Source organism: Ambystoma mexicanum, chromosome 13, assembly GCF_040938575.1.
Source record: "Ambystoma mexicanum isolate Mex_15411 chromosome 13, UKY_AmexF1_1, whole genome shotgun sequence".
In the NCBI taxonomy this organism is placed as follows: domain Eukaryota; kingdom Metazoa; phylum Chordata; class Amphibia; order Caudata; family Ambystomatidae; genus Ambystoma; species Ambystoma mexicanum.
In genome coordinates, this window is record NC_090938.1 from 139,096,465 (window position 1) to 139,114,511 (window position 18,047).

Consider the following 18,047-nt stretch of genomic DNA (forward strand, 5'->3'; position numbering starts at 1 on the left):
TTCCCCAACTTAAAATTCCGCTGAGAGGCCTCTTATGGAGGGCCATATCACCTTAACTGGAACATAACAGACTTTACCCAAGCTCTAATGGGCTCCACTAATTGCTGTGAATTATTCAAGTTACCCATAAACGTTTCTCATAGGAAGAAACCCTGCTCATCTTTCACTCCTCCTCATTCCTCCTTTTCTCCAGCGTACAAATACATGCACTTCAGTGATACATTTAATGAAGGATGCAAGGTTGTCAGACAATGTTAAGTATCACAGTTTTCCTATCAGCATTTTATATTTGCCTCACTAAGTTGCATGGACTTCAAATGAGAAGACAAATTATTTGACTGTTGGCAAATAGTATTCAGCCAGAGACGAAAAGCATATTTTCTGCTGAAATTCGGCCAGATAACTAATTGAACCCAACGTTCGCCACTACTTTCTTGTAGGCTCCAACCCCCCCCTCCCCATCCCCCATCTCTTGAACCCATTCTTTACTTCAATTGTATGTAATGTCTTGTTTCCCTTTCTCTAGTTTTGAACTCCTTCTTTTCCGTGTCTCTCTACCTTCTTATTTCCTTTACTCTGCCTTGAATGTTTCTTTCGTTATGTGTCTTCTTTCTATTTAGTTCACTTGATAACCTCTCTTACACCACATAACAGTTCCTTGGTGCTCCGAAAGTGAGGCTTGCAAGCCAATGGCCGAAAGAAAAACAATTGAGGATTTAAGTTTCCCCAGAAAACATGTAGAGACGAATACGTGTGAACCTTGAGCAGCAGAGAGTTCAATAGCCCTGGGGAATGGCAGAGAAGGCTTAGAATCCCTGGGCTCCACCCTAACCCTGCCTCACACCATGTGCTTTTTCTCTTTCCGGTTTCTCTTCATCTCAGTCTTTAGCTCTTCTATGGTGTCGAGATGTTGAGAAATCTATAGCATGCCCCGGCCCCAGATTAAGGACACTTCAATCCAATGAGGGACGGACGCAGGAGACTTCATCAAACACATCTTTACTCCACTACATTACTCAGGAACTGCCTGAGACAAACGCACATCCCGTCCCTCCCCTTCCTGCTGCCCCGGGTTCCTCTCCACGTGACAAGAGAGCTAGTGACGACATCACACATGGGTATCTCTTTCATCGTTTTTGTCACGTTGTTCCCCATATCGTTATGTGGGTGGTCCCATGTTTGGGCCAGAGGTTGGAAGGGAAGTGACGTTGGGCTAGGGAGGGGGCGGGACTTGGGAGGGGAAGAGAGTTCAGTTCACGTGTGGCCAAGAATAATGCAGGTTCCACACCACACCGTGCCTATGCCCCTGTTATTCCTGGACGCATGTGAATGATTGGGGAAAGCCATGTTAGACAGAGCGTGGTCTGCTCTCGCAGGCTGACATTGGCGACGAGGACGTGACAACTTCACGATGTTTCCAGCGCTTGTCTGGGGTTTGCACTGCCTGGGTGAAGCCACTCACGTGGAGAGTGAGGCGTGCCGTGTCCACCCCCAAAGTGCAGCCACGGAGGGTGTTGTCAGACACTGTTCGCGTGTCTGCGTGCCTCCGCATCCCAGACCTTCTGGTATGGCCGCGAGGGAACAATCTGGACCGGAGGCCCGGCACCAGTAAGCCACGCCGTCCCCCTCTCCCGCTCACACAGCGCTGTTGACTATATGCGCATATAATAGATAGTGGAGGCCGGCACCGTTAAGCCACGCCCCGCACCCGCTCGCAGAGCGCTGCAGATCTTCTGCATACACAATATATGCCGGAGGTCCGGCACCATTAAGCCATGCCCGCCGCATGCACTAACAGGGCGCTAGTCATAACCTGCAACACCAGGCACGGGCTACATGCTGGGCAATCAACAAACAAGGCCAAAAGGAAGGCCTACACAAGGGGGCCGGCACCATTAGCAGGTCACAAGGCCTCCAGTTACACCAAAGTAAAAAACACAGCAAGGCATGTGCTGAAGGGGCAGCAGACGATCTCACCTAGTCCCACAGGCCCAAACAGGACAAGCACAAGGTCTCAAACATACCCATCTTGCCCACAGTGCATGCTGGTCTTCCTCCTCCGGCACATCAGTTAAGATGTCATAAGAGGCGCCCAGCAACGCTCAATCAGCCACAATCATGTCCGATACGGATGTCACGTTCGCGTCGGGAGCAGGACCCTCAGGGCAAGCGCACCACTCAAGCGTTGGCTCTCAAGTGCTACACCTACCCCACGCATTTGATGTGCGTGACACCAGCAATCTGGGCCCCAAATGGTCAACATGGCTACGTGACTTTAAGTTTTATGTGGGGATCATAGGACTCAACAATGACATTCGGCTCAAAAACACGTTATCCATGGCCGTTGGACCACAGTGTTTAGAATCTCTCAGTTCCCTTCCCACCCGGTTCCTGTCTCTCGCCTTACACTTTCTTTCTCGTGGATGTTTATTTTATTGTGTGTCATTGAATTTCTCAGTTTCCACCTGTAGAGGTCTAGTTCCTGTTCGAAGTGAACATAGCTGTCGCCATGGGGAACCTGAAAAAGGCGAAAGCACATGTATGGGCTAAGAGACATGAAGAAGGACTTCAATGTTGAACATGGAATGAGAGGGCGCTCCACCAGACTCCCCCATACACTCCACTGTTATATATGGGTACGCTGGTAGCTGCAGCATGCTTTTGAAGGGAATACGTTTAAATCTTGTAATCCAATAAATACAAGGCACGTTCCTCGGTATAGTGCCCTGTTCCCGTATCTGTCCCTATACGTTTTTCTCTCTTTAGCCCATGCTTCTACTCTACCTCTTTTACTGTGTTCCCTTAAATCCTATGTTTAGTAATCTCTACACTCCTTCCTGTCCTTTTTCGGCCGCAGCGCTTTGATACCCATCGGATCGTAAGCACTACAGAAATAAATCACATCACATCAAATCAAATATAACATGTCTCCACTTCTCATCCTATTCCCTGGTGACTTTGCCTCCATGCACGTGTTCTGCACTCGTAGTGCCTTCCCTTTACTCTCAACCCTTTCAGAGCTCCTGCCCCCCATTTGCCCTCCTGATGAAGCAGAGACCTCTATAAACACGGAGCTTGGATCACATTTCTCTTTCCTGCTTTTCTTCACCAGCTCCCCAGAAAGGAAAGCCAGGTCCCTCCCTTATCTGTTTCCAGCTGTGTAAACTTGCTCTCTCATTTCTTGGGAAGCCCTGAGAGTTCTAAGCGATTGCCCATAATCTGAAACGTATGTGAGAGTGTGTCTCACTCCCTGGCACTGTCTGTGACTGATGAGCTTGCTAATGACTCCCCCGGCAACCCGCCCCCCCCCACACAAACACACACAGAACTAAATTGCAAGCACGTCTGCACTTAGACTGCCTTCCTTTTCAATGTTTTCACTTAGTTTATTAAGGAGAAACAACTCTTTGCGACCTTCAGTCTAGGCAACACCCGTCCTACATTCCCTGATCCCCGCTGCAGTCTTCCATCCACTTGGTTTAATATAAGTAATATGGGCACAGGAAACCACGGCTCCCGTTTTTCTGTGCATTGGGCCTTTGCTGACACAATGTCAACCTTTTCTTCCCCCTCTAGGCAGACTTATCAAAAGCTGATGCTGCTGCCCAATCGGCTGGTATTTCCAGGAATAACCAGCCTCGAGGACACAGTCATAGCCTCCACCTCTAGGTACCCTCCTCTACATGTTGCATGTTTCGGAAATGTGCGTTTTCATGGTAGGTGCCCTTTTAAGGATCCATACAAAATCAACACCTTTATTCCACTGGGTGGCATCAATCAGTCAAGGGCTGCAAAGTTCTTTGTGCCTGGGCCAATGTTGACTCTTGCCACCACTACCCATAGGGGCATTGGCTCTGCAACCGCCATTGTATAATGTCAATGGATGCCGTGTGAAACATATATCATAGGTGACGGTAATCAGTGGCTTGGTGAGCACCAAAGCCCTCCTTTGTTGGCCATATATCGCGCTATGTTGAAGCTGGTTCCAGCACTGTCCTTGGCTGGTTCGTATTATGCATGCAATATGCATGTAAAGTAATGTACGATTTAACATGTAAGTTCAACATATGTGCATGAGTGGGCATATAAAGTACTGCAGAGCCCTCTATTGCAGGTGCTGGCTCTAGGGATATATAGACTAGTATTTACGAGTTGCTTGCTCCACCTTTGATACAGGGTCACATATTAAAAGGCTGCACAAAACATCGGCCATTGGATATTTAGGGTTGCTCAAGGTCAAAAGGGATAACAGACTTTTGGTTTGTGTCTGAGGTCTGTTATGTGAACATTAAAGAAATGTGGCTCGAAATGACATATTTAAGTGACCACTTGCCACTGAGGGTAAAGCGGACTGTTCAAAAACACAAGCCCGACCCTAAATTGTATCAGAGAATTGGTAATGAATTTGGGCGGAAACGGAGTGGCTTGGAATAGGAATAATATAGATACGTTCAATGGCCTTAAAACCACACAGAGTAGTCAAACGAAAAAAACGAGAGTTGCGCAAAAAATGTAAAAATGTATGTCCATCTGAAATTGATACAAGACGGCATATTAAAAAAGTCTATAAGAATTGGCTAACCCATTATTAAGACCAACATCTGTTAGCAGACGCTCAGAACATTATTAAAACCTTAGACGGAAAGAACACCAGAGACTTCTGTGCCATAATTAAATCTACCGATCTATTTATGCCAAATTCACAAGCTAATCCAATCCCGGAAGAAAAATGTCTATCTTATTTTAAAACTATCTATACATATGGAAATGATTTTAATCAGCCTTATAAACGGAAAGACTCTGTGCCTTGGGACCTGTCATGGGACATAGGGGACCTGGTGAATTTAATCTCAAGAAGTAAGAATTCACAGGCCCAAGGACCTGATGGATCAGCTACCATGGTTATGAAGGGAAATGTAGATTTTTGGGCAAAGTTCCTGGACTTCATCTTTAAACTTGTTGTTATGTCGAAGAAAATTCCAACTTCATGGATGAGCTCTATTAGAATCCCGATTTATAAAAAGGGACCTAGAATTGATCCTGGAAACAGTAGGCCCATTTTTCTAATGGATAGTCCCTCAATCTTTGTATGAATGTTGTTACATGACCTCCAATGCTGGGCTAAGGAAAGTGGTAGATTAGACGTTTATCATTCGGGTTTTCAGAAGGAAGTGGGTACTGCGACCAATGTCTTCACCCTAAGCCTCTTGAAGAAGGAGGCTGTGGAAAGGTCAAAGCATTTGTACATTGCCTTTATAGACTTATCTAGGGCCTTTGATAGTGTTTCAAGAAGCAAGCTGTGGTTGAAGCTAGAAACATGGGGTTGTCTGGCCCAGCTTCTCAAAACCATTATAGGTCTGCATACTGACACGTCTACGTGAGCGCGTTTAAATGGTCATGGCCATCTTTCTGCTCCGAGCGAGTACTAAAACAGGGTTGCCTTCTGGCACCACTTTTGTTTAGCCTTTTTATTTCAGACATTGCAAATGCATTTGTAAATGTGCATGCTTTTCCACTAAATATAGAAAGATGTCCTGTACATTTTCTTTTATATGCAGATGATGATTTTGATGGATCATATGCCGATAGGATTACAACGCCAATTGGCGGAACTAACAAAATATACAAGGGCTAATAACCTCATCATCAATGTTAAATAAAGAAAGATTATGACATATATCGGGTCAGCAATAAAAGACTGTATCCAAATTTTACTTGGTCTGTTAATGAATTGCTCCCTGAAAGAGTAGATAATCTTATTTATTGAGGGTAAAAAATAACATTGAATTACAAAGACAAAAGAAAGCAAAGATCAAGGCCATGACAGCACAGACCAAGTATATTAACATGGGCAAATGGCTATTTTTCTCAAATACCAGCAAATGAATATTACAAAAGAAATGTTGTGCCTGTTATCATTTGCGGGGCAGAAACACAGCTATTTGATCTAGAAAAATACTGGCTCAAGCTCTAAGGATTTTTTGGGAGTAATGTCCTCAATTAACCCCAGGGAGTAACAAGTGCTGCCATAAAATATGAATTAGGGTTAACTTCATATCCTCAATGGTAATCTGGAGGAATTTAAAGTTTTATATTAACATCAGTCTGCAAGAGGAAGGGTCTATTTGGTGGCCCAGGAAACAGGTTATGAATAAGGTTTGTAATAAACCATTGAAGGTATGGATTCTAAAATGTACGGCATACATTAACCACTTTGGCTTAAATTGGGATATGTTGGTAAAGTTCCCTGATAAAGCTAGATGAACATTTTGGGAGAGGGATTGTATATACACAATCCAGGAAGTAAGAGGATACCGATTGTATTCAGGTATCCTAACTGGTACTGGGCCATATAGTATCTTGCCATATTACCTCCAAAAGTTCCCCAATCTGCAATGGCGCTCAAAACGTTTGCGAATGCGATTAAATATTTTCCCGATGAAAGAAATCAAGGGGGCCATAGAGGGAATTGATCGGTCCCTAAGGATTTGTAGCTATTGTAACGAAGAGAGGACTATTGAGACAATTTAGCACGTGTTGGTAGAGTGTCATGTCCTAACTGATCGCTTTTACCTTTGCTTTAAGCATTTGACAAGAGATTTTAGATCAATTTCTCCAGTTTTGATATGGCAAAATATATTTTTACTGGTAAATCTTATTCACGGACACTAGCGGCTTTGCAATTTTTAAAATAACTGTTTCCTGAAGTTTTTAAAGAAAAATGTTAGGAAACTAAGGGATTGTGCTTGCTTTTAATACTGCTTTTAATAATAGTAAAAGACAAATTTATATTTGCATTTGTGTTTTTGTTAATTATTTGATCTGTTTTATGAAATATTGGGATGATGTAATACTGTTCTTTTTTGTTTTTGTGTAAAAGTGAAAGGTTTCAAGTGAACACACTAATAAATAAAAAAAAACAAATACAAAATTGCAGGTTACTAGACTTTATGGGAAGGGCCTCACATGGGGTTTGTTATGTGATGGGGACATTGAAGAATTCCTTCTCATCATGCAAGTAAAGGCTCTACATGATTCTTCTTCAAACAACTATTCTAGACACTAGGATATTAAGAAGTGTAGGCCACTTTTGGTAAACATATTACACTCTGCTAAATAGAAACTTGAAAGCTACCAAATGCTTTATTACCCGACTTGCCATTTGAGCTATGTGAGGCCGGTCAATCATTATTATATAGCTAGGGCCACCAAGGTTTTGCCATGCTCTTCCTAATCACATTGCTCATATTACTTGAGAGAAGGCAATGTCTTTCAGATGCAGAGACTGTACTTCTTCGGTGTCTGCGTAGAGCCAAACTAGGATATGCTGAGACGGTTAAGGTTGAGGATGCCTCCAGCGGTTGGCTTGCAGCAGCTAGGATGTCTTCGAAGGTGTCCACGCTGGCCTCGAGACACTCAGAGGTACAGAGAGAGCCATGGGTGCTTCCTGGTTTCTGTGGTTGCTGGGAGACACAGGCCAGGGTTTCTAGGAGACATCCTGTGACCTCCAGTGGCAGGGTCCTGGGTAACAGGGCCTCATTTTCAGTAGGCCATGTTCACACAGCAGCTTCACCTCAAACGTAACCTAGGGACGGATAGGAAGACAAACTTGCTTGTTTCTTGGATCCTTCTGGCTTCACCTCTAAGGGCCCTCACTTTCACTTAGACATTATGTGGCTGCTTTGAAACAAACATGCGTTTCTTTTCAGTCATCCGAAATTAATTCAAACATATTTAAGGAAGGAATCAGGCTGAAATCAGCTTGCTAAAAATGCATTCCGCAAAACATATTTATTCTAATAACACACGTTTGAGTGGGTGTCTGAGCAGGAACATGTACAAAGGTAATACAAATAAAAATTCAATGAAACTTTGTATTGGGTTTCACAGGCACCGGTTAAAATCTCTAAAGAACAGCAGCTGCAAGAAGCATGCTGGCAGTCGTGTCACATAGACATCTTCCAGTGCCGTGTTGGGCTCACTGGAAAGCAAACTCCTTTCATTCTTGATGGCACAAGAATATTTTAATTACGGTTACCCACAGTAGACTCTTGAGAGAAAAATAACAATAGAAATAACAAGTTACTCATCATAGTGACTTCTGTACTCCTAGGCAATTGTCCCGTTTCCTGCATACTAAAATGTCATGCACTGGAAAAGGTTAGGACCACAGCATGATACGAACAAGCATTATAGATTATAATAAAAAGACAGGTGCCAGTTAGCAACCACCCACCGCTTGGGAACCTCCCTTGCTCATGTTCCAGCCCAGCCACGAGTCCTTTTGTTAGTGCTAGAAGCTTGAGTGGTGGCTGAAGACTTGCAGTACTAAAGCCACCGCCCTTTCTTTATACGTCCTACTTGCGAGAAGTAAAAAAAAAAAATTTTTGGTAGGATGGTTTAAAAAGCAATGAACTCTTTCAACAACAACAAAATACAAAGCACATTAACTGAAAATAACTGAAAATGTTGCACTGGACAGCCTGTCTGATATGTGATTTAGACTCTAAATAATATTGCTTGCAAAAGTCATGCTGTATAGCTCATCTCATTGCTTTGGAGATTTCTTACAGTGGAACATGCACTGACAGGCAACACATGATGCATTCACTCCCACTATATTAGACATGCTAAGGCAGCTTTCAAAACCACATCGCACTATCGGTAAGATTGCTCAGCGGGTTGAGCGCTTGCTGCTGCAAACTGAGCGTGATCTGCAGGTCGCAGGTTCGAATCCCGGCAAGGCCACCTCAGCCTTTCATCCTTCTGAGGTCGATGAATGAGAACCAATTTCGGTTGGGTGATATTGTATATAAATGTGTGCTCTGTAAAGCGCTTTGGATTAAGGCGCTATATAAATAACACATCATTATCATTATCCCATGAGCAATTATGAATTGTGATGCTTTTATTGCAGGGGAGGACCCCCATTATGCACACATCTGATAGCTTGAAGTCTTTAGTTCCCTTGCAGGTAAAACCTAAGAGGCCTGTTGGCATCGAGATTGTGGAGAAACATTTCAGTCAACGATTATGGGACCCTAAAGAAAGGAAGTTCATTTATTGATTTAAGTGACATTTTAAGACTTTGTTCGCTAGATAATATGGTTGAGTGTGGAGCACAACTATTTCTTAGTGAAAGATCAAAAAGGGTTTTTCATAGGGCTATACCTGCAGTTCACCTAGCTCAGGAGCAGATGTGACATATCTTATACCTGCTGAAGTTATTAGTTCAAATGGTTTAGAGCACCAAATTCAAGTCCTGGGAATCGGGATGGGTGTGAGAGTTTACCTATGGAAACAACCTTTTGAATCCATACCCTTGAGTTAAATAAAGAAAACAATCTAAGACCCAACCGGAGTGGTATGCCCTGAGGGCTGAGAGATGGGTCTTGCAGGAATCTAGTTTAAGGACCCTTTTAGCTAGATCGGCAATGAAAGGCCAAACAAAGCCCAATGAATGTGTCACTGTATCACACTAGATGGACATAGATCTGGCCTTCAGGTACCAGACTGCTAAGGAAACTGACTGAGGGGCTAATGCAAGAGTATCCCTCTGTTGAGGAAGAAGGTCCCTCTGTGCTAGAAAGATCATTGCTGACTCTTGTATCATTTCCAGAATATCCAAATTCCAGCATCTGCTGGGCTACATTGGTGCAATCAGGGTCATGTGGCAATTATGACTGCAATCTATTGAACGGCCTCCACAATAAGAGGGAGAGGAGGGAATGGATACAGAGTTCGGACCACCCAACGGAGGAGGGACACATCCCACATTGAGTCTGTCCCCTTTACCCTTCATGATGCATACATGGAGCATTTCCTCTTGCCCTGAATTGCAAAAGGATCCAGAAATGGAAAACCACAGTGGTGGAAAATGGGGTCCACTATTCGCAATGATAGTTCCTAGTTGTTGTGATTGTAGGCGAGCCTGCTCAATGTGTCTGCCCAAACATTCAGCAAGCCTGCTAGATGTGTGGCTGTCAGGTACACTTGACTTTGGATCACCCATCTCCAAAGCTCTTGAGCCATTCTGCATAGCTCAGCACATCTAAAACTATCCTGCTTGCTCTGGTAGAACACTGTCGGCAAGCTTTTGTCAAGATTAGAACTCGCAAGAATATTGCCTTCAGCTCCAATAAATTGATATGCTTGCCTTAATCAAATCAGCCCAAGGTTGCCTATTGTAATCTACCAATGTATGTCCTCCTTGACAGGCTTTGATATCACGTGTTTCATCAACTGTGGATGGTCTTCTTGACTCCAGTTGGCAGCCAAGCGGCGCTGCATATTCCTCATTGACAACCTCACATTTGGAACCAGCAGGATTGCTGAAGACATGAGACCTTACATTTCGAGTGTAAGTGAAGATGCCTGTGGAATGGGAGAACCTGACATCTGTCGCAAAGGGAACCCCCTGAAACATTGTGTCTCATGGAACCGTATTTACTGCAGACTTTGTGTTGGGGCCATTACAGCATCCCTGATGTTTACTGATAGGCCTAGGGAAACACTATATCAAAGCCATTTGAAAGAATGGGTCCATTCTCTGGTATGCTGGCTCTTGTCATTCAATTGTCGAGGAAAGGATACATATGTATATGTTTCGGGTGAAGGGAGGTTGTCACTGCTCCTGTCACCGTGATAAAAATGTGAGGGCATAGAGAGACCCTGAGTTGGTAGTAAGGAGCTGAGGTTGCAAACCCCAAAAACCTGCAGTGAGGGTCTTAATCAAAATGTGCATGTGAGCCCCCTTTTGATTCAGTGCACACATTCAGTCCTGCAACTGGAGGGCCACTGGGATCTGACCTTGAGTAACCATTTTGAATCCCATCTTTTGGGAGGTCAGCGTGGATACGTGACAGGTTGAAGATGCTATGTAGACTTGCTTTGTCCTTCTTTTCTACTGCAAAAAGCGACGTTGAATCCCTCTCAGCAACGCAAAGAGTGAACCACCTGTATGGCTTTCATGTGGAGCAATATGCTGACCTCTGAGGTGAGATTCTATGAAAGTGTTTTGGTAGAAGGGTGGAGCAGGTGGAAGGGAGAGCCAGCAGCCCTATGCACCGTCTAATAATTCCAATGGTCCTGTGTGATAGCACTCCAGGTTTGATGGAAAGAAGAAATTGCGTTTTTCTTGGGCAGTTCCTTGTCAATTCTTGACCTTCTCTGAGGGAACCTCAGAGGTGGGAAGACATCTTTGTTTGTTCTCTGGTTCCTTCTGGGAATAGGCAAACATGCTAGTGTAATCTCTGTGGTACTGAAACTTTGTTTGGAATTGCCTGAATTATTGGCAAGCACTACCTCTATCTCCCTCCTGGCACAGCGTTGACACAGGGTTGGCAGGTTGTTTTGTAGTAATGACTGACAAAGAGTTTAGCAGTCAATGTTTTCATCTTTTCCTTAACTTAGGACCTGATTCATGGAACGTTTTCTTATGGGATTCCGCCATAATAAAACACTTCTATGAATCAGGCCTTTAATCTGTATCAGCGGATGCATAGGAAACGTGGCTACCAAAGGGACGCCTTTTAACTTTGTCTTGAACCTCAGGAACCAGTGGAACGCTTTTACGTCAAGTCCCCCTCTGAGTAATCCTATGACAAGGAACATTCCCCTTGCTGTTGTGTCGACATATACCTCATCACATTCAAGCATGTCCAAGCGTGGCTATCTGTTTGCCATCTGAGATGCCTGCCAGAAACAGGTCTCTCATTTCAGATGGCAAATCATTTACAAATGTCTGTTCTACAATTTTAAATTGCAGACAGACACAAAACAGGGCCTGTGTTTGTCTGGAAGAGGAGGAGTGTATACAACAGGTGAACCCAAATTTGTTTTAACAAGGATTTTGTGTTATAAAAGGGTTCAGATTAAAAGACTGAACTTGAGTGTCCCTAACAGTCTCTACCGCCTTGTGTCCCCTACAGGTCTGGCTAAGGAATCTCGGCATCCTAGGAGCTGCGACATATCCCTTCAAGCTGTTGCCTCACACCAGCCTGTGTGTCAGAAACAATCATACCCCACAGCTTTGTAAAATAAGTAATTCTAAATATGCTTCAATTGTGATTAATACCAATGTATTTCTAAATGACCACACGATTAGTAACTCCTTTAGGACATGGAGGCTAAAGAGATGTCCTGTGTTCATTGTATCACACAGGCCATTACAGCTCACTACAATCAACATAGTGATGCACCCCCTGTCCCTGCGTCACTCACTTTGAACGGTGAGTGAAGCATGCATGTTGAAATCCATGTCAGAGTCGTTTTGCCTTGAATGGGCACTTGAGAAAACCACAGACCCTGAGGTCTAGTTTTTAAATAGATATTAATTATTTTAATTGAGGAGAGAAGTATCACATGGGCAACCGACTATTGAAGCCCTTTCTGAAAAATCACCACCCTGTCCTGATGAAGGCCCGGCACTACTAAAAAAGAAGACCACAGACAGATGTGGCCTATCTTACACGCCATAGGGGCCGAAACGCACCGCGTTGACATGAAGATTTAGCAGCTTCATCCACTGCTCACTAGTACCCCTACGAGGAGAGAGGTTAAGGAAAAAAAACTGCAAAAAACACCAATCTCTTGAAAGTAGCTAGAATTAAGAGTGATTGACAAAGAAATTACATGTGTTTTCAAGAGGCACTTTACATAGAGCCATGTTGTGATACGCTTTATAAACTGTTTGTATATCTGTATATGTCAGAAGTCAGATGTGAGTGTTCGTCTTTTATGTGAAATGTTGCCTCAAAGAATGAGTAATTTTTTATCTATTTGCAAAATAGGAACCTGATGAAAACAGGTGGAAAATAAATTCTGTGTAGCCTGTTGGCAACTATGTCTCGCATACTTGTTTGCTCTTCTGTATAATAAACAGACCTCAAGGTTTTTTGTTAAAGAACGTATGCACACCCGGTTCTCGGGTTGGTATATGGACATGGTTTACAGAGACCCATAATGGATCTCTGATATGCAAACAGTGCAGGAGCAGGAGGCATTTTGTGTTCCCTTCGTTCGCTCATTGGCAGAATAGGAGGGCACTGTTCAGGTATACCTTTTACACACAGGATCTTGAGGTTCCTCTCCCTTCCCAGGAGGTGCACCCGAAGAAGGAATTTAAGGGAAGATTAACTTAATCCTTGAGAGTGGGCCACTTCCAGTGCCGGCAAGGCGTCCAAGGGTTTGTCCCTAGGCACAGGGAAGTATTCTGGAACCTAGCATCTAGTCTTCGCTTGGTAGAAGCTAGAGTGGCATGCCAGTTTTATATTGTCTCCCTAGGAAGAGTGACGCCAGCACCATATTCTACTGGTTCCGGAAATAATGCATTTTCAAATCTAGGAACTCCATTACTCCAAGAATGTGCTTATGAAATGCGTGCTTGAATTTGGCATATCTTCATCACCTTGCAGGTCGCACCCTTCCACCAGAGGGTTAAGAATAGGCACAGGTGACTCCTGAATTAGCACAAAATCTGGCCCACGAGTAGGCAGAACCTATGAGAGGGGCGTACATGAGGTTTGGTAACCTATGTCGGTGGCCTAGGAGGTATCTGACGTGGTGGCTCCTGTGGAGGTAGAAAAAGAGGAAGTGGAGGAGCTAGCAGGGATGGAGGCTGAGGCGCCTGTGGTAGAGGAGAAGCCTCAGGTGAAGGCCCTTGTTTTGCTGGTAGCATTACCTCCATGATGATGTCCTTAAACAAGGTCTTTACAATGAGTGATGTCATGAAGTGCTTACATTTTTTTCACATAAAAAAAGCATTTCTTCCTATAAAGGAAATCTCAGCAAGGTAGACAGTATTGCTCCTGGGATTAGTATTTTGCTTAGGAGTATATGAGTTCCGGTACTTTGAAGAGTATATATTAAGGGGTGGAAGGAAAGCAAAGACCATGGCTTGGGCGTCCAACCAATCCATCATATGTTCGAGAAAATGTGCTCCTCCATGCTGCCAAGCTGAGGTGGCATCCAAAAGTAAGTGCCTTCCCCACAGCTGTCAACAAGACTGGTCTCTTCATCTCTGTTGCAGGGCTTATAGTGGCAATGCTCATTCTCTTGGTGCGCATGTGCAGTTTGCAGTGAAGAACCTTGCAGGTTTTTCTGCGATTACCTCGAGGGAAGGGTCAAAGTTCGAATCTAACTCTTGTGTTAAGTCATACCACGTGGCTGTTGGTATGAGACCAGGTGCAGATGGGTCCTGCGAAACGCTGTATTTGGACTTGGCCACCAGAGGAATCATCATTCTCAAGTCTTTAGTCAGACTTTGCCTCAAGTAACTTTTCAGACCCTCCGTTGGAGGCCTGCCTGTATACCAAAACTGTCCTGTAGATGTACCAGACATCAGACTGAAGCACGGCCACACGCCATGGCCTATGCCCACATTGTGTCTCTGGGGTAGGCCCAAATGTCTACTGGGCATGACCACTGACCATGGGAGGTGCCATGGGGATGACAAAAGTCTATGCTCCAGGCAAACGCACGGTTGGGCATGCATGTAGGCTATGCCAGGAAGCTGAATTGGGGCTCTTGGTAAAGTCAGGGGCATGGTTGAAGGCAATGCCCTGGGTGCAGTGTCCAATGGGAATGACAGCAGACAGCACCCCGCGGTAGCAATGAGTACCTGAGATTTGGCGGAGCATGGCAACAGGCCATGCATTTTGATGTAGTTTTGCTCCTTCACATTTGTATTTGTTTATATATTTATTCTCCTCCCGCCATTACTTAATTTTTTGTGGACATAATGCCGGTTTCTTTATACTAGCTGGTTATATTGTGTTATATCGTGTTTTATTGTATCATTACGTGTTATGCCGTTTCACATTAATGCTATGTTGCAAGGCTGACAAGCAGTTTTAGGCAGCCGGAACACTGTCATGTAGAACTCCAAAAAAAACAATGACATGTAAGCAGCTCCCATTTCATGAAATGGGCCACACTGCCCACAGTAGGCCTGCAAATATCAGCTGGAAAGCAGACTCTACACTCCCGTTCAACCTTACATCCCCTGCTGCTCTCTTGTAACTAGACTGGGTGACTGCAACCCAGGTGTAGAACGGTGGACGGATTATGTAGGTGAAATCCCAGGCGAGCTCAGCCTCAAAATCTAGCCTCTCACACCACTGTAACCATCCCTATAAGGCCCCTAACAGGCATTAGGACTTTCCAGGTAGGAAGGACTTTTGGTACTTTTTGCATGTTAGAAGTTTGCAGTTTACTCAGTCAGTCAATGGGGGTCATTACGACCCAGGCGTTAACAATGGCGCTATTAGCGCCATGGTTGACGCCGGTATTTTACCGATTGCGCCATGATGGATGGCGGAATTACCGCCCCATTCCAAGGTTGGCGGGCGGTAATTCCCCATTCACCATTGGCCCTTCCCCATTCCCATTTTTGCCCCCATAGGGCTCAATGGGAATGGGGAAGGCGGTAATTACGGTACCGCAAATTGCGGTACCGTAATTACCTCCAAGGTCCCTTTGCGGGTCCAATCCTTAACGGCTGGTAAAAACCAGCCGTTAAGGTAGGGACACGCAAAGGGACCTCGTAATTAGGCGGTAAGGGGTTAACGGCGCCACAACCTTTTACGGCGCCGTTAACCCCTTACCGCCTGGGTCGTAATGAAGCCCAATATCTTTATTTGGATGACACTTCCATTAAATAGGTACCAAAAAACCAAATTCTTGACATTAAACATTTGCACATCAACACATAGCAGAAGTGCCATTATTAAAAAAAACTGTTATGGTACAAATGAACAGAAAACTAGAACAGGGAAACATCAGTGCAAGAAACAGCTAAAATGCCCCTTCTCAGGTACATCGCTGGTTTCAGAAAAGGCAACATAAGTGGAATCCACAGATAATAAAAGAAAGTAGAGCAGGGCAATGTTGTCTCAGATTAAAATGTCTAAGTAAAGGGAGGATAGTAGCCTTTCTAATATCCTTATAAACTGGACAAAACAGAATGAGATGATTTACATCTTCCACCAAGTCTCCACACACTGAGCAGTTCACTAAATCAGAAACAAAAACTAACAGCTTGCAGTGTTGTCCTTCAAAAGCAAACTGTTGAACCGGGCACGGGGGATCAGCCACCTGTCCACCTTTTTTTTTAAACTAAAAATAAGATAGGGCTGAATAACACCCACCTGGCTAATAACAGCATGGGCAATATTCATAGGAATGGGCAACTCCCTGAACTCCTGCTTCTCAATTACTGCACAGGAAAACAAACGCTTATAATACTGCAGATGCGCGGATGGCAACAGCATGCTTGGGGGGAAAAGTGCAGTGGCATTGGATTCAGTCAAAAATGTGCTTATAAAAGAGAGCCATGGAATGTTGTGCCAATTATCCTTGGCCAATAGGAACTTCATAATAAATGTGTTAAACCTGCATTCTCATTTGACCAGAGACGTAGCCAAAAATGGATCGGTGCTAGCGTCCATTGGTCCTCTAAAAAGCCCACTCTAAATTCCTGGTGGACAGCAAAATTGGGAGCAGACCCCAGAAGTCCCAATATCCGTTTAAGAAATGTGTTTTCAAGTATCTGTAAACCCAGCATTTTAGAGCAACCACATAAGGGAGCTCCATACAGAACTGCAGCCTTTGTCTGAATTCCATATACATTTAGTATCAGATCCAAAGGTTGGCCATAGCACTGAGTGATAAAACGGGAAAGGGCACCCAAATACTGGGTCATCTTCAATTGTTGCTTGCTAAGGTGTGTAGGGGAGGCATGATATCAGAAGTATGACACTGACACAAAAGGTCCAATTTGTAAAACTTTATTAAAGTTTCTGGGTTTGGAAAAACTTCTACTTTGCCCTATAACAAGGATGGGAGTAGTTTCGACCATCAAATAATAAATAAAACAGTCTTAGTTGTGTCTGTCAAATCAAAATGGCCTATGCTAACAAAAACCTAAAACCTAATGCCTGCCCTATCTCTTATACAAAAAGTGTATAATCGAGATATTTATGTAAAAGTAAAATCAGTGTTCAAATATGAAGAATAAATGTGGCTGAATCAGCTCTCGTCCCCACTTTAGACAGCACGTAGTAAGGTGGTCCCCCTAGGCAGGTTGACACACTCTGGCTCGGGTTTTCAACACACAAGATCAGTTCAAAACATGGATCGAGGCTCATCTGGCCTTCCACGTTAAAGCCTCTTTTTCCTGTCTTTCAAACAACGTTTAACAAAAGGTTCGCTCGGGTCCCCATCTGTCAGGCTCAGACCTCTTCAAAACAAAAGTTTAATTTTAATCACTACGCTTTTACAGTTCATTCACTTTATCGCTACAAACAATTCATCTTTCATGGAGACTTTTCAGTGGGCTACTTCCTTTCAGCAAACCACTGCATACTCAGTATTGCTAGTTTCACAGCTGTCTTTACTTCGAAGTTCATTCACAGGACTGACTTTCTTCACGTCTCATCCTCACGTGTGCAACCTTCACTTGGATTATAATGCTGCAACTTCAATCTTTCTCTAGCACACAACGGTCTCTTAGGTCGCTTGCTAACTCACCAGCTGTGTGTGTTTCTTTGTTGTCTTTTTAATTTTCGAATTAACGAGTCAAGGTTAGTAACACAGGATTGGCCTCACCTCCCCAACTGTGCCGTTCACCCACAAGGGTCACTGGCATCCTTGAAACACGATGCAGCCTTCTGCATTGGGACTTGGTCTTCTCCACGTGTCTTTTGCAGCCTTGTTGAGGCAACGACCTCTGGTAGGGAACTCCTGCGGTTCTCAAAATGCTTCTCTCGTCCCTTGGTCCGTTGCTCTGCTCCAGTAGGTTCGCCTTCGCCCCAGAAGTTCTGCTCTTACTCGTGTTCCACCTTGCTCAGAGTGTGTCTCTATAATTTCACCTTTTATTCATGTGAGGAGAGCTAATTGGTGTCAGGTGTATGCACTTAAAGTAAAGAGCCTGACTCTACCTGACCCGATTATTAGGACATTTCCAGTACGATGTATAAGAGTTAGTCTTCTTACTCTTAGTCACTCTCTTCCTCAGCCCAGTATTTGTGTAGAAAGGGGGGGCGGGG

General features: G+C 44.1%; 1 protein-coding gene and 1 long non-coding RNA gene across 8 annotated transcripts in view; one reads left to right on the forward strand and one right to left on the reverse strand.

Moving 5' to 3' along the window:
- The window catches only part of LOC138520989 (uncharacterized), a 162,600-nt gene extending 149,750 nt beyond the window's left edge, over positions 1–12,850 (forward strand). Inside the window, exon 5 of the long non-coding RNA XR_011282902.1 lies at positions 11,931–12,850. This is a non-coding gene — a long non-coding RNA (uncharacterized lncRNA). The remainder of the gene's footprint in view (positions 1–11,930) is intronic.
- SCUBE3 (signal peptide, CUB domain and EGF like domain containing 3) overlaps positions 1–18,047 on the reverse strand; it is a 785,923-nt gene that overhangs the window by 479,703 nt on the left and 288,173 nt on the right. The window lies entirely within an intron of this gene.